Genomic DNA, 20,406 nt, shown 5'->3' on the forward strand with positions numbered 1-20,406 from the left:
CCACTGAGTGTAATTAGTTCACTGCAGGCAGGAAGTGACAGCGTGGGGGTGGGGGTGAGGGGCAGATGTGGTTTTGGGGACCTGGGGACTGGGGGAAATCTCTGTGCTCTTCTGAAGGGTTAAGTTAGTTTCTTTCTGAGGTTCTCACTGTGGGGAACTTGGGGCCTCTCAGCCAGGTACCTTTTTCCTCAGGGTGAAGAGAAAACCCTCTTGGGATAGAACATGATGGAAGAGCGTGTGAAAAAAGAATGTGTATATATGTAGGACTGGGTCACTGTGCTGTACAGCAGAAATTGGCACAACGCTGTACATCAACGATGCTTTAATACAAACAAAAACCGAAAGGAAACACTAGTCTCCCTCTAGCGCCTTGATGGGCTGGCCAGGTGGAGGAGATTGGGTGAGGGCCTCTGTCATTTCTTGGGCCTTCAGTCTTCCTGAGGCTTTTGGAGTTTCTGAGTGGGGTTTTGGTGCTTAGCTCCCTTTGGACCCCGAGGTGGCTGGGGAGTGTGAGGTCTGGAGAGAAGGGGCAGGAGCTGTTTGGACTGTTTACAAGTTCACCTTCTTCCCAGCAACCGCAGGATGCTCACAGTCAGCTCAGAGTAAGCACTTGCTCAGCTTGTGGAGTGGAGTACGTGCTTGCCTTTTTTGCTTTTCTTTTTTTGGTCTCCCTGTGAGGGATAGATGTAGAATTTGTGAACTGCCCCCTGTTCTTGGGCATGTGACAGAATCACTGTAGGAAACAAGGCGGTGTTTGAAAGCCACCAAGAGGTTTGAGATGGAGGATTCTAGGGAGCACGGAGGCAGTCCGCCAAGTCGGAGTCAAAGGCTGGCGCCATCCAATGCTCTAAACAAGCTCATTCGATTCTGGAGTCATGATTATTTTCATTTCATTGGCCTCCTTTTCAGGACATGACTAAGTGTTTCGTCACCAAGGGCAGACTGGAGAGAGAGGAATCTGTGCCCCTGCTTGGAAAGAAGGTGGGATTCTGAGTTCCGTTTCACTTCTGTTCACTCTGGAATGAGGCTGGCAGGCTTCCTGAGGCTCTGCTCACTTCTTGTTGCTTCCATCCACGTCGAAGTGAGGTCTATTGATTGGCAGCATTAGTATCACCTGAGAGCTCATTAGACCTGCTCAGGTCCCATCGCTGTGGCCTAACACCCCCTCCACGTGGCTCCTGTGCATCCTCAAGGCTGAGAAGCACTGGTGTGTGACGTGTAACTTATTTAGCTGTGAAAGGGAGCTTGATCAGTGGTGGGAGCTTTCTTCCTGATTACATTTTGTATTTATACAGTTATGACCCTTAATAAATACTTTAGTCCTTTGACGTTTTAATAATTTGAACATCTTTTTCAAAGTTGTTCTTCATTGTAAATGACTGCATTCTCATTCTAAAAGCTTCAGAAAATACAGAAAACTGAGAAGAGGAACTTACCTGTCAGGTATATTTACTCATAACATTTTAAAGGTAATTTTATTTCTATCTTTTTGGCATAATTTTGAAATTTTCATGTTTTCCCTGATTGTGGGCATTATATATGATCCTTGTGAAAAACCAAGAAACTAGGAGAAAGCGTAAAACAGAATGGAAACCGTCCTATATATTTAGATTTTGGTGTTTAACATTGTGTTATAAAATGGTACTTTATAGTCTTTGCTTCTTCCCTTGGTATTAGAAGATCCTCTCAGATAATTTTTGTTTTGTTCTTATGCTAGTTAAAGATTTTATTTCTTAAGTTTTTTATAATTTTTTAGAAGTCTGGAATAATCATCGATGTCTCAAATACTTATTTTATTCCAGAATGGAGAATTTATTATCTTTTTTGTTACAATTGAGTAATTTAATTGATTTCTCACCATGGGGCATATTCTATATTACGTATGAATCCTCTTTGACCAGGGGCTTCCCAGGGGGTGGAAACGCCTTCATTGTCAAAGGCTGCATGACCATGCTCCTCAACTTGCCTGATAGGTTGTCTTGGAGGGGAGAGGACTGACCAGTTAGATTGCTGATCCCTAGAGAAAGTTCTTGTTTCTTAGCTCTTCTTCTTAGAAACTTCTAAATGACTGCAGAACACCATTGCAAGAAGCAGGTTTTTTTGACCTGGTCTCTTGGCTGAGACTGCCACAAATGCACAAAAGAATGAATCTTTGTCCAAATCGCTGCTTTTTCAGGTAGTTTGGGAGGACTTTGGCATGTGAATTTGAACATCTGTAGAATAACTGTCTTTGGTGCTAAGACAGGTAGGAGACATCTGGTTGTTATCTTCCCTGTAACTTCTTTCCTGTGCTTTGTTTTGGAAAACGTCATTGCCCTCAATACTGCAGAATGTGCTGTGTCAGGGGAAGAACTCACTGCATTTTTTATGTCCGTGGACTAGACTCTTCACTCAAGTCTGTTTCAAGAGTAGTTGATGCAATTTACCATCCAGAGAAACACAGGTCAGAAACTAATGTAATAAGTATTTCCAAATTGCAAACTTTACTTGCCTCTTTCAGAGAATATTAGAAAGAGATTCAGTGCATATTTCAAAAAAAAAACTCCAAGTAACATCTCTAAGTGTTCTCTCCTGCCTTACATTTCCTGCTTGTGTCTCCTCAAAACTCACTTTCACTCCTCTGATCCACAGTTTTCTGAAGTTCTAGCCATTTCTTCCTCTGAAATGACGTTCTCTGTATAGATTCCTTTAGTCCCACTGACTTAGTTTTCTTTTGATGACGTCCATCCAAGGAGAGGCATGAAATAACTTAGACAACAAGAATTTGTCCATTTTGTGGGTGGGGCAGTGGGGGTGGCCTCAGCAGAACCTGATGGGGAAGGATTATGACTACAAGGTATTAGTAATTATAGCTGTTTTTTGTCATAGTGCCTGTGGTCCATGCTCCCTGCCTTGATGACACCGTGTATTCTCAACAACAGTACAGTCACTGCAATGGGTTGCGTAGAATTAGTTAGGAGAAAACTGTATATGGGATGCTTGAAACTGGACTGATCGGGACTGAATGGAATTGGAAGATAGCAGATCTTATGGTACCACCCCCAAACCTGCTGTTGCAGATCTTGGCTGATAGCATCTTCTTGTTGAGAAGCTGGCTGGGCAGGTAGGGCGTGTAGTCTGGATATTGCGTTAGCCAGCTTGGCGTTTAAATTTGCCAAAGAGTTTCGGGTATTGCAACATTTTTAAAAAGTCCCTGTGGTAAATTTCAATGCTTCGGTCTCCTGTAATTCTGCATGTTATTCTTTTTAGCCAGCTTGACATCTCTTTATAGCATCATTGCATGTCCAGTTGCCTGTGGTGCTGGGCTATGTTCTCTATTGTGACGCCTGGTCCCAAAACCTATAGAAGCTTAGACTCAAAACCACAAACCAATTCCATTTTTATTAATAGAAACTTAGGATTTTTTTCCCAGGCAAATATGTTGGCTTGCTCTATAACATTTTTTTTTTCTTTTGTAAGGGGCAGGTTGTTCTCTTGAAATATGAAGAGATAAATTCTTGGAAAAATAACCACTGAAGAGTTTTGAGTAAGTGAAAATTGGGTAGAGGGGTAGGCTTTCTGTGACCGATTAAAAGGCATATGTTGGTGATTGTGCTGTGGTGCAATGGGTTAAGAATCCTACTGCAGACGCTTAGGTTGCTGTAGAGGTACAAGTTTGATCCCCAGCCCAGCTCTGTAGGTTTAAGGATCCCATATTTCCACAGCTGCAAAATACATCACATCTGCAGCTCAGATTTAATCCCTGGTCAAGGAACTTCGATATGCTGCAAGTGCAGCCATTAAAAAAAAGAAAGGGCATATATTTTGGAAGTATGGTCCTGTCCCTGCTCTTCTCGGATCTTACATATTGCACCTCTCCCTGTGCATGTATGCCACCCTCCTTCCCAGGCCAGCTGTGTTTTGCCACAGACTCTAGCATTGGCATCTCCTCTGCTGGAAATACTCTTCCCCTTTGATCTGCAAGCTGGGCTCCCTCACTCCCTTCAGACTCAAACATGGGCTTCTCGCCCAGGACGCCCTGGGCTCCTCATCTGTAATTTCACTCCCTCCTTTTGGCCTTTTGACAGTTCATATCCTGCCTCCCTAGTTTGTTTTCTGGGGCTTTTTCTCTTCTCCTTAGCGCCCTGCATCCCTAACACAATGTATGTGTTGCTTATTTCCCTTGCTGAGCTCTCTCTCTGTCACTAGAATAACCTTCCTGCAGGCTCAGTAGGTTTATTCCCTCTGGAATTCCCAGGGCCCAGATGAGTGCCTGGACCATCATATGAATATGACGTCATCCTACAAATGCTCAGGAAACAAGGGCTGATAGAGGGCGGGAAGGTCAAAGGTTGTGAATAACTCTTGCTGCCCCTTCCTGTCCTAATTGTCAACCTCCGTAGTTTTTTTTTTTGGGGGGGGGCTCTTTTTAGGGCCGCACCCTCGACTTATGGAGGTTCCCAGGCTAGGGGTCAAATCAGAGCTGTAGCTGCTCGCCTACAGCACAGCCACAGCAACACCAGACCCAAGCTGTGTCCGCAACCTACACGACAGCTCATGGCTACGCTGATCCTTAAACAACTGAGTGATTTCAGGGATCGAACCCGCATCTTCATGGATCCTAGTCAGGTTCATTAACCACTGAGCCATGATGGGAACTCCACGTCCACACTTTAGACAACCCAGTGTAAGTAGCCTGCTTCCTGCACAGAATAGTCTGTGATTTGAGGTGCATTTGGAGGCTCTGGGCTTGTGTCAGACTTTATTACGCTCTGTAACCCTAGGAAGTAAAGTCTCATAAGTATTTGGTGTATAGAGGCATGTTTCCTGACACTGTACACACCTCTCTCTACGTGGTTCTACTATTTCATACATTTCTGAGAAGTCAACAGGTAGTAAGTGATGCATCCTGACTGACTTCTGGGAGGGTAGAGACAGCACATTTGCTGTGGGCAGGTGAAGGGAATCTTTGGCATTGAGATTCCTTTATCTTTTGTCCATGGATAAAAAGCATATGACTTACTTATCATTTAATCCACACACTGCATGAGCAGTGGTGATAGGTGAGGGAGTTCGAGGGGAGGGACTTGTAAATAGTGATAAGATGGTAGAATGTGAAAGTCAGCCTGGCAGGGTCTGCCTGGGATTTTGCTGGGTCCATAGCAATACTTAATTAACTGTGCAAACATTCTGTTCAAGATAAGACTGTAATAGCTGCCTTGGGGGAAATTCCTTTGAGTCAATATTTGTTTGATCTTTTATATAGTATTTTGGCTCTGCTATTCATGCTCTAGCAAGGTTCCTATAATAAATATCATTTTTAGGAATCTGCTGTATTTACACAAGGTCAGGCCTAGAAGAGGTAAATGATTGAAATCACCGTCTAAACAGAGGTCCTGAGGGGTTTCAAATGAATCTTTAAACGTGGAAATGCTTGGTTTCAATCAGTTGACACATAACTATTAACAACTTGTGTCAAGTACTCTGGGGAAAAATTCAAAAATACAGGGTAAGATCTTTTTCCTCAATTTACTTGTGATCTAGTTGTGGAAATAAAACTTTAATCAGTATATGTGATACAATATACTAAATATGGTAGTAATGGCTATGATTTATTGGATAATTAGAGCACCACAGTGTCCTATTTCTTTTCTAAGCATGAATTCACTGGCCTAGTCCCCCCAGGAGCCCAGTGAGGCAGGTGCTATTGTTAGTATGGAGTTTGCACGGAACAGACGGTGCTATGGGAGTTTGGAGAAAGGGTGCAGAGGGAAGCAGAGCAACATGAAGGAAAACTTCAAGGAAGAGGTTCTTCAATCTAGAGCTTAAAGATTGGGAAGCAATTGGCTGTGTCATTGGAAGGAGAAAAAAGACATGATGGACATTTGTTGTTTTTCCTGTGATACTCTTCTTTCTCTCTGGAAACTTATTTCCCCTTTCCTTGCCTCTCAGCACATGTGCTTTTAAAAGGTGAAGGGGACAATAAACAACTGTAGAAAGAAAACACACAGGGAAAGCTAATTAAGTGAAGATTGAAGGAGGAGAGAGAAAGAGATCTGTGAAGGTGCCTATGGGAAGAGGGAACAGCAGGTGCAAAGGCCATGGGGTAGCGACTTACCTACTTTGTTCTAGGATCATCAAAGGGCTGGATTGTCAGGAGGTGGTGAGAGGTACGAGCGTGGTGAGAGGGAGGAGCATGGTAGCAGGTGATATCTTTAGAGGCAATTATGCCCAGTTGCTGCTGATTTTGATGATGATGTGGTGGTGAGGTAGGTGGAGCTACCGAGGGTTTTGAGTGAGGGGAAACTGCAGTTGGGCAGATGTACCTGCTTCCTCTAGCCCTGTGCAACTCTAGCTTCTCCTGCCTCTCATTTGCAGGGCCAGCTCAGTAGCGTTCAGTCGCTGATCTGCTGCTGACATGGGCAGAGGCACCTCGGTGACTTCACATCCAGCACCTGGCAGGTAGGAAACCAGAATGTAGCTCAAGCCCTGGGCGAGAGCACCCACGCGAGCTGAACGATAGCCTTGTCTCAGTCTTCATGATATTTTCTGGGCCTACGATTCTGAAGTTTTTCTTTGCTTTCCTGCTTGGCACCCATGCTCCTGCTGGAAATACAGCCCCCTGGGCTGGTCCTTGGCTCTGCCTGGTCCTTGCTCGGCTCCCCATCAAGTTCTCCCTCCATGTGTCTGGGAGCCATGCTGGTTCTGGGCTGTGTCTGTCGCCCTCTGGGGATCTGTGCTTCCAGGAGGGTTAGGAAGATCCTCTGTGCTGCTGGGGTCTCCTTCCCCCCACCCTGATGCTTCTAGTTCTCTCTCCCACCACTGCTTCATCTCCTGGATAACCTGGAAACTGGCATCAGGCATGGTGGCCCATGAGTCTTTAGACACATGTGTTGGACTCTTGCCAGAGATCCTTGGGGCAGGACTGTGAGCGTCCTCCAGCCTGGGTTTGCTGTCTCTGACCCGTTCCCTTTAGCTCCTGCCACTCCCGCTCTCAGTTATAAGCACAGGTTGTGCCAGAGATGAGGGAGGATGGAGACCCAAGCCAGGCATCACGAATTGAGGAGGAGCAGACACGCCAGAGATGTGAGGCAGCCTCAACAGAACACAGTGTCTGGCCTCTGCTCTAAGGCCACTCAGTAAAAAGCAGAACCAAAACAAGCATTTAAGGGTTTAGGGATGAATATTAATTCACCCATTGCAAATGGGGAAGGCACTTTCAAAGAGGCTTATAGCTGAGTCATGACCAAGTTATGCAAAGGGAATGTCTGCCTTAGAGACCCTGGGAGGGTGCAGATGGGGCTGGGTCAATAGGGGTTAAGTTCAGGTCAGATGGTCGAGCTAATGTTTACTCTCGGGGTCAGCCATAGGGTCGCTTATGTGAGGACACACCCGTGCACACACGTGCATACACACACATTCTCACCCATTCCGTCCTTTAGTTTCTGTTTTCAGTTGCTATTACTTCTCTGTAGCTCTGAACACCAACTTGAATGCCCATAATAGGAATGCATTTAGTGCAAAGAGGCCCAATTTTCAAACTTACAGACAAGAGGGTAGAAAGTGCTCTGCAGTGAGCACCGACTTACTAGGGGTGCACAAAAAAGCTTTTTTGAGTCTGTTGTGAATGGAGGCATGATGCTGGGCCCTTCTGTTACTAGAGAAGAGTAACGAGGTTGAAAAATGTTATAATAAAAATATAATGTTGGCGTGATCCTAGAAGGTGTTTAAACTAAAACGTGCTCCCTCTTTGAGGAAAAGTGCTAACTTAAGGCACGTGGTCTCCCCGGGCCTATCTCTTACTTTCCTGAGAAATGGATTCGTTTAACATTTAGCCAACTTCCAGAAAATATCCTACGAAATGCTTTAAAGATTTAAAATACAATTTATTTTTTCTGAATAAGTAATTTGCCCATGTGATTTAACATTTAAGAGCTACAAAAATAATGTTCAGTGAAAATCCTCCCTTCCCTCCCTCCTCCTCCAGTTGACTGGTTCCTTCCTCCAGGCACGCACGTTACCAGGTTCTGATATATTCTGTTAATATGCAATAGTATGCATTCAACCTGTGTTCATATTAAGGAAAAGCAAGATGACTTTTTCACTTCAGTTTAATAAAACAAAGTGAGCCAGTCAATCCTTTATAGCTGCATTTTGAAAATTCTTACTGTAAGCCTAGTAATTACAAAGTTCTAAGATGCTGAAGTCTCTGTATTTGCTACTCAGTTTTCGTTCCCCAGACTAGCAGCAGTGGAGCTTGTTATAAAGTGGAATCTTGGGTCCTAGCCCAGACCCCCTCAATCAGAATTAGTATTTCTTAGATGCACAGGTCATTCTGAGGAATATGAAAGTTTGAGACGCCACTGCGGTGTCTCATTTTCACACATTGGCCTCAGGTTGCAGAGTAACTGGAGGTCCATACAGAATGGAGGAAGGGAGAGAGGGTCCTGAAGTAGAGCTCTCTGCTGCTCACGTTATTCCGAGGGCTCTGTTTTGTTGCTAAAGTTAAGTGAAGGTGATCTTTTCTTAATTCGCAACCACAGATATACTACGTAAATTTTTATGATTTTCATTTTTAAATTCAGAAATCTTCCTTCTTTTCTCCTTCCCTCCCTTGGGAATTGTTCTGAAACCTTTGGCACTTAGTGTTTGATGCTTCATTATGGGACTTTGCTGAGCTCAGTGGAATAAGCAAAAGTTAATAGGAAAATGTAGAAACAGCCAAGTTTATATTGACAACTTCTGGTTTGATGGATACATATGTTTATGGTTATGGTTTTATATTATGTTTTGCAATGTGTTTGTACATTTTATTAAATTTCACATTTCTGAGCAATTTAAATGAATGTATATGTTTGTGCTAATCTCAACATGATGGAATTAAATAGTTAATGGGATTCTAATAAAAAGATTTTAGGTCTTTAAAAGTCATCAATCTCTTCTTGGAGAAAAGAAAGCAGAAAACCTTTTTGGTTTATGTCAATGGAGGAGTACAGGGCAGAAATTATTGAAAGCCCTATGATTAGTGAACCTGGAAACTAGTACAAATAATTTGAATTTAACTAGGTATGTGTGGAAAATTTTACAAGAAAGAAATTAGAATATAGGTCATAGGACTATATTAAGTTTTTCGTGTTGCTGTTAAATGCTTAGTATTTCTAGTCACTAAAGGTTTAACAGTCTATGAAACAGGTAAGACAAATATGTAATCCACATTATTTTTTAAAATACAAATGGGGTACTTTTTTGAGTGTGTTGTGGCAGGCTTGGAGGATGAGTGGAATAGAAACAAAATCAAATGCATAACAAAGCTCTACCTTCTTAAAAGTGATACAAGGAAGCCTAAGAAATTGGGGTTGTTTCTACTGATGGAGGCAGGAGGCCCAAGGGATGAAGGAGGCCAATCCAGGAGAAAAGATCCAGACAAGACTGGTTTAGAGGGAAAGGGGGTTTTGAGTATGGAAAAGTGGAATGTCAGGATTTAACACTGAAATGAGAACTTTTTTAGCAGTCTGTTAGTGAACATTTTAAAATCATGCCACCAGGCTCTATGACAGGATTTTTGATGGTGGTTGTGTGTAATGGGATTAAAAAAAAATTCTGGATCTAATAAACAGGCTGTATAGTGAGCATATGTTATGTGAAAAAGTAAAGGAAAAATCCTCACTCTAATTAAAAAAAAAAAAGACTAAAGTTTGAAATGGACAGATATTTGGTTGCCTTTATTTCGTGGTGGGTATTATCATAAATGTTTTAAATCTGAGGTGCTCAAGGCATTTTTGTAAATTCCCTAGCAATGTAGTGTCAGGGTTAAGATGTGCTGGCGTTGGGGTTAGTTATATTATAGGGCAGAGGAAGGAAATTCTAGGAGGGAGAAGTAAAACCTTCCTTAGAATTCAGAGTTTGCAGGCTTTCCCACCACATACTTGAGGCATTTGTAATTTGTGGAGATGAGAATTGGTACCTCTGGCAACAACTGGCCAAGCTGCTGTCTATCTTAGCGATCAGTGGTCTCTAAAATGCCATAATAGGACGCCCTGGCAGCTCACTTTTAACTCCAAGGATGTCCCTTGCAACTTTGAAAAGATGAGGCAAAAATCCTCCTGGGGGTGCACCTAGAGCATAGGCAGTCCCCAGTGATGTCAGCAGGGAGCTCTGGAGAGAGTGAGGCTCCCCAGCTTTCCAGCAGCCCAGGGAGGTGAGGGCTGTGGTGTCTGGCAGTTTCTGTGGTCACCTGGACATAATATATTAACTCTGAAAGATATGTTCCCCTGTATTTGGAAACTTGTATTTCTATATGTTCTGATTTTTCTTAAAGACAATGTAACATTTAGTAAGAAATGGTAACTGTAATTAAAAAAAAAATAATTCCCTCGGACTGCCCTGTAGCAGCTCCTCAAAGTAGGTTTTTAAAGGGAGTTGAAGGAGGTGGCTTTTAAGGTTTCTTCCTTTTCATTTATCTCTAAAGTCAGTGAGTTGAGCACATCCACGTGAACACAGGCGTTATACTTGCTCCGATTTGGCGCTCACCTGTGCTGCAGTGAGAGACCAGCACCATTAATCCAGGGTGAGCCCATGTCCTCAAAGTGATGGGTGTCTTTAATGGATAGAATGCAAATTTTATGTAAAAACTGCAGTTAATCACACTGGCCTCTAGCTTTCAACTTGTCATTTGGCTGAAGGTGACTTGATTTCACTGGGAAAGAAGGAAAGTTGGAATGGCATCAAGTCCCGACAGGGTAGCTTTGGGTGAAAGCTGAGTGGTTGCTCCTGGAAGCAAGTGCTGCTGCTTCATGAAGAGCAGACTTTGCTAAAGAGGCTGCTTCTGAACCTCTTGGTGCTCGATAGGAAAGGGAAATCGTGGAATTCACATGAGGACTGTACCCGTTGGTGCTGTTATTTTGCCTGGTGTGCTTACAGTGTCATGTCATGGGGCCAGGGTGTCAGGCCAGAAGAGGGCCCTTGAAGGACGGAGGTGTCCCATGTACAGGGTGCAGGGACTGCGCCTCACACCCCTGCCTCCGCCCAGGAAAGTGCCATGATGGCTGGACAGAGGCCTGTTTCCTGCCATGACTACATCTTCTGTATTGGCTTTGCTCTCCTCTCAGTTCGTGAAATATTTTGGATTCCCCTCTGAGTCTGCTGGAGGGCATATTCCTTTCTGTAAACCAACAATTGAGTTGAAGTGTGGAGTTGTCAGCCAAGGTAGTTTCTTTCTTTTTTTAATTTTTTTTTTATTGAAGTATAGTTGACTTACAATGTGTTGATTTTTGCTCTACAGCAAAGAGACTCAGTATATACATTGTTTTTTATATTTTGTTATGGTTTATTCACTATAATTCCTTGGATATTCAATATAAGTGGATATTCAATATATTTGAATACTCCCAGGATATTCGATATAATTGAATATTCCCAGGATAGTCAATATAATTCCCTGTGCTATACAGTAGGACTTTGTTTAATAAGTGCAGTTTCTTGAAGTTAACTGGTCCTTTGAAGATTAAATTGGTGACTTTGGATTTTCAAGCTGCCCATTTCGAACTTTTTTGAAGTTGGCATGCATAGGAAGGGGACGCGTCTCCCATACACTGTACCTGAGAGGAGCCCAGAGGGCAGCCTCTGGTACTAATTTCAATGATGGGCTCAGAGGTCTGGCTAATTTTAAAACCTAGAAGAACAGACGGAAATTTCTAAGATAGTTGTCACTAAAAGTTCCCCTTTATTTATATCAAAAAACCAAACAACCCAATAGAAAATGGGCAGAGTATCTAAATAGACATTTCTCCAAAGACAGACAGATGGCAAAAAAAAGCATATGAAAGATGCTCAACATCACTAATTTATTAGAGAAATGCAAATCAGAACTACAGTGAGGTATGATCTCATAGCAGTAAGAATGGCCATCATGAAAAAGTGTACAAACTTTTGTGGCTCATCAGTAATGAATCCAACTAGTATCATGAGGATGTGGGCTTGATCCCAGGCCTTTCTCAGTGGGTTAAGGATCTGACATTGCTATAGATCACAGGCTTGGCCTGAATCCCATGTTGCTGTGGATGTGGCATAGGCCGGCAGCTATAGCTTGGATTTGAGCCTAGACTGGGAACTTCCATATTCTGCAACTGTGGTCCTGAAAAGAAAAAAAAAAAAAAAAAAGAAGTCTACAAACAATAGATGCTGGAGAGGGTGTTAAAAAAAGGGGACCCTCCTGCACTGTTGGTGGGAATGTAAATTACTGCAGGCTCCAGGGAGAACAGTATGGAGATTCCTTGAAAACTCCCATATGATCCAGCAATCCCACTTTCTGGGTGTATATCCAGAGAAAACTCAAAATTGAAAATATACATGCATCTCAATGTTCATTGCAGCACTATTTACAATAGCCAAGACATGGAAGCAACCTGTCCTTGTCTGTCAACATAGGAATGGATAAAGAAATATGGTACATATATAAACAATGGAATATTACTCAGCCATAAAAAAGAGTGAAATAATACCATTTGTATCAACACAGATGGACCTAGAGATTATCGTACTAAGTCAGAGAAAGAAAAATATCATATGAGGTCACTAATATATGGAACTAATAAAGAATTATACAGTAGAATCTGTTCACAAAACAAAATCGGTCTCAAAGATTCAAAACCAAACTTATTACCAAAGAGAAAATGTTGGGGAGAAGGATAAAATGGGGAGTTGGGATTGGCATATATACACTGCCATATATGGAATGGCTAAGTAACAAGGACCCACTGTATATATAGTACAGGAAAATCTATAATATTCTGTAGTGACCTATATGGGAGAAGAATCTGAAAAAGAATGGATATGTGTTTATGTATATGAGATTCACATTGCCATACAGTGAAAACTAAAAAACTTAATACAACATTCTAAGTCAACTGTACTCCAGTAAAATTAAAACAGATTTTTTTAATAAAGAACCAGTTTTATGTGATTGTCTCTGTTGGAGGAAAAACACTCCTCTAAAGAATAAGATTATGTATCGGTTTTGTCTCCAGTTGCCTGTATTCTGTAGCCTATTCAAGTTTCATTTTATTCACACTGTCCTTCTCTGAAAAGTGTCTTTGAAGACAATATTATTAAATCACCCTCCCATTAAATTTTTTAAAGAGTGTTCTCCTTTAGAGACCAGTGAATATTACCCCATGAGTTACTTCTGGAATCTAGTTTGTGAGCTCCACTCTAAAATCTGTGAGGGCAAGGCTAGTGTGTGTTTTGTTCACCCCCAGATCTGATGTTCTAGTGTGGACTCATATCCAATAGGTAGCAGGTGCTTGATTAACATCGCTTTATTTAAACATTATTTTTCATTTTTTTATTTTAGCCACACCTGCAGCACGTGGAAGTTCCCAGGCCAGGGATCAAACCTGTACCACAATAGTGACCTGAGCCACTGCAGTGACATTGCCAGATCCTTAACCTGCCACATCACAAGGGAATTCCTCAGTATTTCTCCATGTGTGGTTTTCCATTTCATAAACTATAAGTGGAGCCAATTTATTACAGCTAATATTAAATGAGATCTAGGTATTACTGACACCAGAGTTTGGACTTCAACAATAGCTGGTACACACTGGAGATCAATTTATAAAACCCACCCTAACACTGATGGCTTTTGGAGGTTCATTTTTATTTTCTGTGGCTGCATTTGAAATGGACACAATTGTGCAAGCTTTTTGCTGGACTGACATTTTTGGAAGATGATGTAGATTCATTCTTACATTAAAAGTTCAGAAGTGATTCTGAACCACTGGCCTCCCTTGAAGTCTTATTACTTATTAAAATGCCATTTCTATTCACATTCTCTTTTTCTGTCTTGCCTCATTTTCAGTAACTAAATTCTCCTTAGCAGATTCAGGCCTTTGAGAAGTAATTCATTCCTGCAGTGGGAGTCACAAGTTTTGGGGGCAGGTATGCTTCTGTTGGCTTAGATTTGTAGGGGGAGGAGGCACCTTTGGGGACACATATTAGTGCACCTTTCCCTATATATAGATAGAGCCACCCTAGGCCATCCCACATAGAGTTAGCAGGCCTCTAGGGAAGGAGGATTTGCCATTTTTTTCATGCTTCTACTTCTTCTCAACTTTTTGCAGCTCATTTTTTTCTTGATTCCTGAATTCTAATCTTGGTCAGTGTGGGCTACGTGACTTACAGAGACAGTTGCTTTAGTTCTCTGTGCTTGTTTCTTCATCTACAAGATGAGCATAGAAGTGCCTTGTTAACCAGCATTGCCATACCTGGGCTATGCAGGTGTGTTAGTTTTCAGGGACTGCCATAATTGACCCAAACGGAAGGCAGGAATGTATTCTCACAGCTCTGGAGGAGGGAAGTCTGGGAGGAAGATGTCAGCAGGACCATCTCTCTTGCAAGGCATCAGGGAAGGGTCTGTTTCAGGTCTCTCTCCTATTAGGACTCATTTGTCCATTATATACACTATATACACAGAAAGGCAAAATGCACCTAACATACAAAAAATGGTTTTGTCTGAAAATGTCCAAACACACTAGCATATTACCTTTTGCAATTCTTTCCTTCTCACCTACTCCAAACTACTGGTCACAGAGGTGGTTTAACAATTCCAATTTCAAAAGACAATATTTCCTATGAATTTTAGCAAAAAGATGTTTACAAAGTGAAATTTTACTACCTCTACATTTAGCATATGTCGGGCATGTCTAAACATCTAGGTGGACTAAATGTTTCAAATAAGGACTTAATTTGTCCACTATATACAGAGCAGTCTCGAATAAACTGTGACATGTAACAGTTATAATCTCTAGCATAAGACCACCCCCCTTCTCTTCTCTCCCCCCTCCACCAACCCAGAGGGCTATAATGCTCACATTTTCAGGACACAAAATGTATAGGATGTATTAGTTTACTATCTCTATGTCTATCATGCACTGGCAACCTCTTTATCTAGAAGGACCAGATGTTGTAAATTAGGACTCATTTGTCCGTTATGTACACCATATGCACACAAAGTGAAACAAAATGCACGTAAAAAGAACAACGGTTAACCTTGCCTTGCTATAAACACTAGCATAGAGCTCTTTGCACTTCCTTCTCCTCCCCCGACCTTGAACCAGTGCACAAACACAATGCACTATTCAAAGAGGTGGTTTGGCCAACCGCCCTCCCCCCAAATAAACAATATTTCATATGAGTTTTAGCAAAAAGATATTTACAAAATGTCTTTTTACTATCTCTACTTTTAACATATGTCAGGCACTTCAGAAAATCTAGAAAGCCTAGATATTTCAAAAAAGTGCTTATTGTCATCTATATATAGAAGTGAGGAATAAAATGCACACACGAAACAATGGTTATAATATGGAAATGTCTTCTAAGTATGACCAGTCTGGCGCACAACCTTCTTCCTCCTTGAAGTCTTCCACTCCATGTCCTCTAACCCACGGAACAAAGGTGGATCTCTGTCGCTCCTGATGTCACTTCAGAGGTGGTCAAACAATTCCATCTCAAAGTCATTTCCAGAAGACATTCCTTTTCTTTGATTAAAAAAAAAAAAAAAACCAAAATGGGCATTTACAAGACATGTGATTTTCTAACTCTATCATACCGTGGCAACCTCTTTACATCTAGAAGGCCTAGGAGGCCTAGATGTAGCAAAAAGTTTCCTTCTGAAAGGTTGGGGGGAAAGTTGAGAGCAGCTTTTTCATATTATATACACAGGCCTCTCAACGGCCAATAAATCTTCCCAAAAGGAGGTGGGCACTTCCTATTGGCCACATGTGGTACGTTATTCTGCCATTTCTATCTTCAAGGTCTCGGTAGAACAAGAGCCAGCGATGGCCCACTAACGTTCCACCCGTCGTCGATGCGGCTCCGCTCACCTTCCGGGCCGTAAAGGCCTTTGTCCGTCGTTTACCGGAGGAGGTGAGGTCTCGTCCAACCGGGACAGAGCGGCCAGCACAGGTCCCAAACCCGCACAGCTCCAAGGCCCAAGGGTGGCAGCCTTCTCGGGCCGTCGAGGCCCTAACGGCTCTCCGTGGCGTTCAAGTGGCTGCCATTCTTCTCGCCCTGCCACGCTGGACTCGCAAAGGCGATGTGGCAGAGGCTTCGCCTAAGCCCTGCAGCGCTGGGCCGAGAGACCCGGCCATCGGCTGGGCCCGGGCTTGTGGGGTCCGCCGCCGTTTGGTCGCGGAGGTGGGGGCGGCGGAGAGGTTCGCTGCTACTCCAAGGCCTGGGCCATGGACGGCCGTGAGGACTCTGGGGCTCTGCAGGGCACAGGTCAGGCCTGTCCCAGAGCCCCCCTAGTTCACCGCCTCCCGAGGCCAGAGGGCCCCGAGGGCCCCGGGACAGAGGGCCGCGATCCACTTCTCACCGCGCTCTCCGCCGGAACTCACCGTAAGTGTGTTTTCTATGTCTGGGAGTCTTTCTCTTTTATAAATAAGTTCATTTGAATCATTTTTTTAGATTCCACATGTAAGCAATATCATATTATATTTGGCTTCATTAAATATAATCTCTAGGTCCACCAACGTTGCTGCAAATGGCATAATTTCATTATTTTTATGGCTGAGTAATATTCCATATATCTTGTTTCATCCATCCATCTGTTGTTGGACATTTAGATTGCTTCCTTGTCTTGGCTATTGCAAATAGTACTGCAATGAACATTAGGACGCATGTATATTTTCAAATTAGAGTTTTCTCTGGATGTAGGCCCAGGAGTGGGTAACTGGATCATATGGTAGTTCTATATTTAGTTTTTTAAGGAACTTCGATAAAGTTCTCCATAGTGGATGCACCAATTTACATTCCCACCAAGAGTATGGGAGGGTCCCCTTTCCTCTCAAACATTTATTGTTTGTAGACTTTTATTTTCAATGTATGGTTGTATAGCCATCATCACAACTTAATTTTATTTTATTTATTTTCATTAAGACTTCTTTAATTTTTTAATATTTCCTTTGTGATTTTTGATTATTAAATCTTTTATTATACTTGATTTACAATGTTCTGTCAATTTCTGCTGTATGGCAAAGTGACCCAGTTATACATATATACACTTTTTCTCCATTATCCTCCATAATGGTCCATCACAAATAATTAGATATAGTTCACTGTGCTATACAGCAGGATCTCATTGCTAATCCACTCCGAATGCAGTAGTTTGCATCTACTAAACCCTAACCCCAGTCTGTCCCACTCCCTCCCCATTGACAACCACAAGTCTGGTCTCCATGTCCATGAGTTTGTTTCTTTACTGTGGATAGGTTCGTTTCCGCCATATATTAGATTCCATATATAAGTGATATCATATGGTGTTTGTCTTTATCTTTCTGAATTACTTCTCTTAGTAAGAGAGTCTCTAGTCCCATCCATGTTTCTGCAAATGGTATTATTTTGATCTTTTTTTTATGGCTGAGTGGTATTCCATTGTGTATATACACCACATTTTCTTAATCCATTCATCTGTTGATGGATGTTTTGATGGCTAAATAATATTCCACTATGCATGCATACATACACACACATGTATGTGTGTGTATAATCATATATTTACTTTATCTACTCATCTGTCAGTGAACACATAGGTGATTTTCATGTCTTGGCTTGTGCTAATAATGCTGCATTTAAAATGGGGGTGTAAATATATATCTTTGAAATAATGATAAATTTCCTTTGGACATGAATATATACCCAGAGGGGAACTGCTGAATCATATCATGGTTCTATTTTTAGCTTTTTGAGGAATGGCCATCCTGTTTTCCATGTGGCTGTACCAATTTCTGGTCTAACCAACTGTGCATGAATGTTCTCCTTTTGTTCCAAATCTTCACCAACAGTAGTTATCTATCTCCTTTTTACTTTTATAACAGCCACTCTAACAGATGTGAGGTGATATCTCATTGTGGTTTCTGTTTTCACATTTTTCTAAATTTCTGAAGTGTAGCATCCTATGGAAAGTATGCACATTAGAGTATGATTCCATGAATTTTCACATGTGGAACACAGCTGTATAACCACCACCTACATGAAGAACTAGAACCTTACCAGCCCCCAGAGACATCCGCTGCCCAGTGGGCCCCTTTGTAGTTATCACTCTCTCTAAAAGTAACCTTATTCTGGGGGAGTCAGCCGTCTTGTGAACAGTTAACGGCCAGCTGCTTTCTCCAGGGTCTGAAGGTGAGCCTGTGAGCTGAGTGGATGTTGGGTAGTGGAGCCCAGTATGGGAAGCTCAAAGAAGTTGGTGTGGAAGCTACAAGACCCCATGAGGACTGGATAATCAAGCATTGTTTTGGGGTCCCACAGGCTTCTTGGGAGTACTACACACTTTGATGCCTGTTGGAGATGAGAACCAAGAGGCTCCTAGAGGAACTGCAGAAACCGTGGCCGTGGAAGGAGGTAAATGGCACTTGGAGATGCAGAAAAACAAGGTTTATTCGGCACCAGTGCCGGCTCAGAGGAGTCACCCCCAGAGTCTGAGCACCGGGTCTTTGTTCTCAGCACCTTTTATACAATATCGGGTCTTGTTTCTCCCATGCAAGCAATCCTGAACCTCCTCCTTCCTGGAGCAGACTGACAATGTTCCTGCCGAAGAAACTGAGCAAGCAAGGTTATAGAAGCGAAACTGAGAAGCAATGCTTGGAGCACCATTAGCAGGGCTGCTGGCTTGAACATAGGGCACGTAGTTGCTACATAATTATGAGGAGGATGGACTGAGGCTGAGCAGAACTGAAAAGGCATGGAAATGCTTTTTCAGGCAAGGCGGGGGTTAAGTCTCTTAGTTAAATCTCCCAGTTCACTTCCTTGTGGGGTTCTCCCATAAGCTTTCCTTACATACTCTTTACAATGCCTTTAGCCTGCTGTGAAGCAGCCTTGGTATCTTTGCCACTTAGAGATGTTTTCCACTTGTTTGTATGTAGTTAGCTTAAAGTACGGAACGAAATTTATTTTTCTCTCCCTCCCCCTTCTTCCTAGCATTTCCCCCTTTTCCTTTTTCTTTTCCTTTCTCCCATTTTAGTGTCTTCTCCTTTCTCTTGAGTTATACATGATATTTCAAAAGCTAGCCTATCTAGCAAGATCCTTTTTCTCTGGTTAAAAGAGCAACAACAGTGTGCTTGTTTGTGTGTGTACAAGCACACACACTTGTGTCTTTTCCACACGTTTGTCTCATTTACTCCCAAGGTGTAAACTTGGAGACAAGGAAAAGCCAGGAAGCCCTCTGTTAATTAGTGTATTGGTCTGTATGAACAAACTCTTCACTAAATGTCAAAAATAAAGGTGTCAGGCTGCTCTCTAGGGAAAGGATTTCCACGGAGTGCTAGGTCATAACTGAGCTGATGGCCTTTCATCAGTAAGTTGTGCCCAAGGCTCTACTTCCTTCCAGTCCTTTACAAGCCGTTCATGGAAACCAACTTAGGAGAGAACACGATGAAACTAACCAGCCAACAAAATTTGTTCTTGAACGACCTAGGGCTCAATCAGGGGACACGTGGCCAAGCTGGCTGGGTGAGTCTCTCCAGTTTGGGGAGCCCACAGGGGGTGTGGGGTGGGGCTTCCATGGAGCAGGCACATGGGAGTCGTGGCTGCACCAGTGGGGCAACTAGGCATGCTCAGAAGCCCTGCAGGTGGGGTCTCTCCAGGTAGCCAGGGTTTTATAGCAGTGCGGAAGCCCAGAGGAGGAGTGGCCCCCGTTGGCCATGACCACCACCTGCAGGCAGAGGAAGAGTTCTGAGGAGGGTAGCAGTCTCCATCCTTTGGGGCAACAGCGTGTCTGCTTTGGAGAAAGGGTATCCAAGGGGCAAGGACAGTAATTCCGGAAAGATGGGCCAGCATTTGGCCAACACAATCTGTTCTTCGGAGACCTGGGGTGCAATCAGGGGACACGCTTGGCCAGGCTGGCCGGAAACCCAGCAGGTGGCTCTCTGGAGGCATCGCGGGCATTACCGCTGCCAGGGAAGAGGAGTGGCCAGTGGCAGCCAAGACCACCACCAGCAGGCAGAGGAAGAGTTCTGAGGAGGGAAGGGCTCTCCACCCCTTGGAAGGAGAAGGGAAGGAGAAGGGAAGGAGGAGGAGGAAAAGTGAAGGGGGTGGCACCAGTTCTTCTGGAGAAACTGGCGATGAATAGAAGTCAGATACGCACTTCCTGAACGCCAGGGGGAGGCGACCCACGGAAAGTGGACTGGGAGACCCCCGCCCCCCACCCCACGCACTGGGGAGGCGTGGCTGTCAGGCTTGAGAGAGGACCCGGGGCATAGTGGCCAGGGCCACAACCTTGGCCTGGGAAAGTTCTCAGATGTGGTGTTAAATCAGACTGTATCCACCAGCCTGCACCGCAGACACAGCAACTTGGGATCCCACCCATGTCTGGGACCTATACCCCCGCTTGTGGCAACACTGGATCCTTCACCCACTGAGCCAGGCCTGGGA

The 20,406-nt window shown here is 43.2% G+C and overlaps 1 long non-coding RNA gene across 1 annotated transcript; it reads left to right on the top strand.

Moving 5' to 3' along the window:
• LOC110257069 lies at nt 6,163–20,377 on the top strand. Its single transcript, XR_002339245.1, has 3 exons — nt 6,163–6,441; nt 15,792–16,374; nt 18,286–20,377. It is a non-coding gene; the product is annotated as an uncharacterized LOC110257069 (long non-coding RNA).

Source organism: Sus scrofa, chromosome 15 (genome assembly GCF_000003025.6).
Source record: "Sus scrofa isolate TJ Tabasco breed Duroc chromosome 15, Sscrofa11.1, whole genome shotgun sequence".
Lineage (NCBI taxonomy): Eukaryota > Metazoa > Chordata > Mammalia > Artiodactyla > Suidae > Sus > Sus scrofa.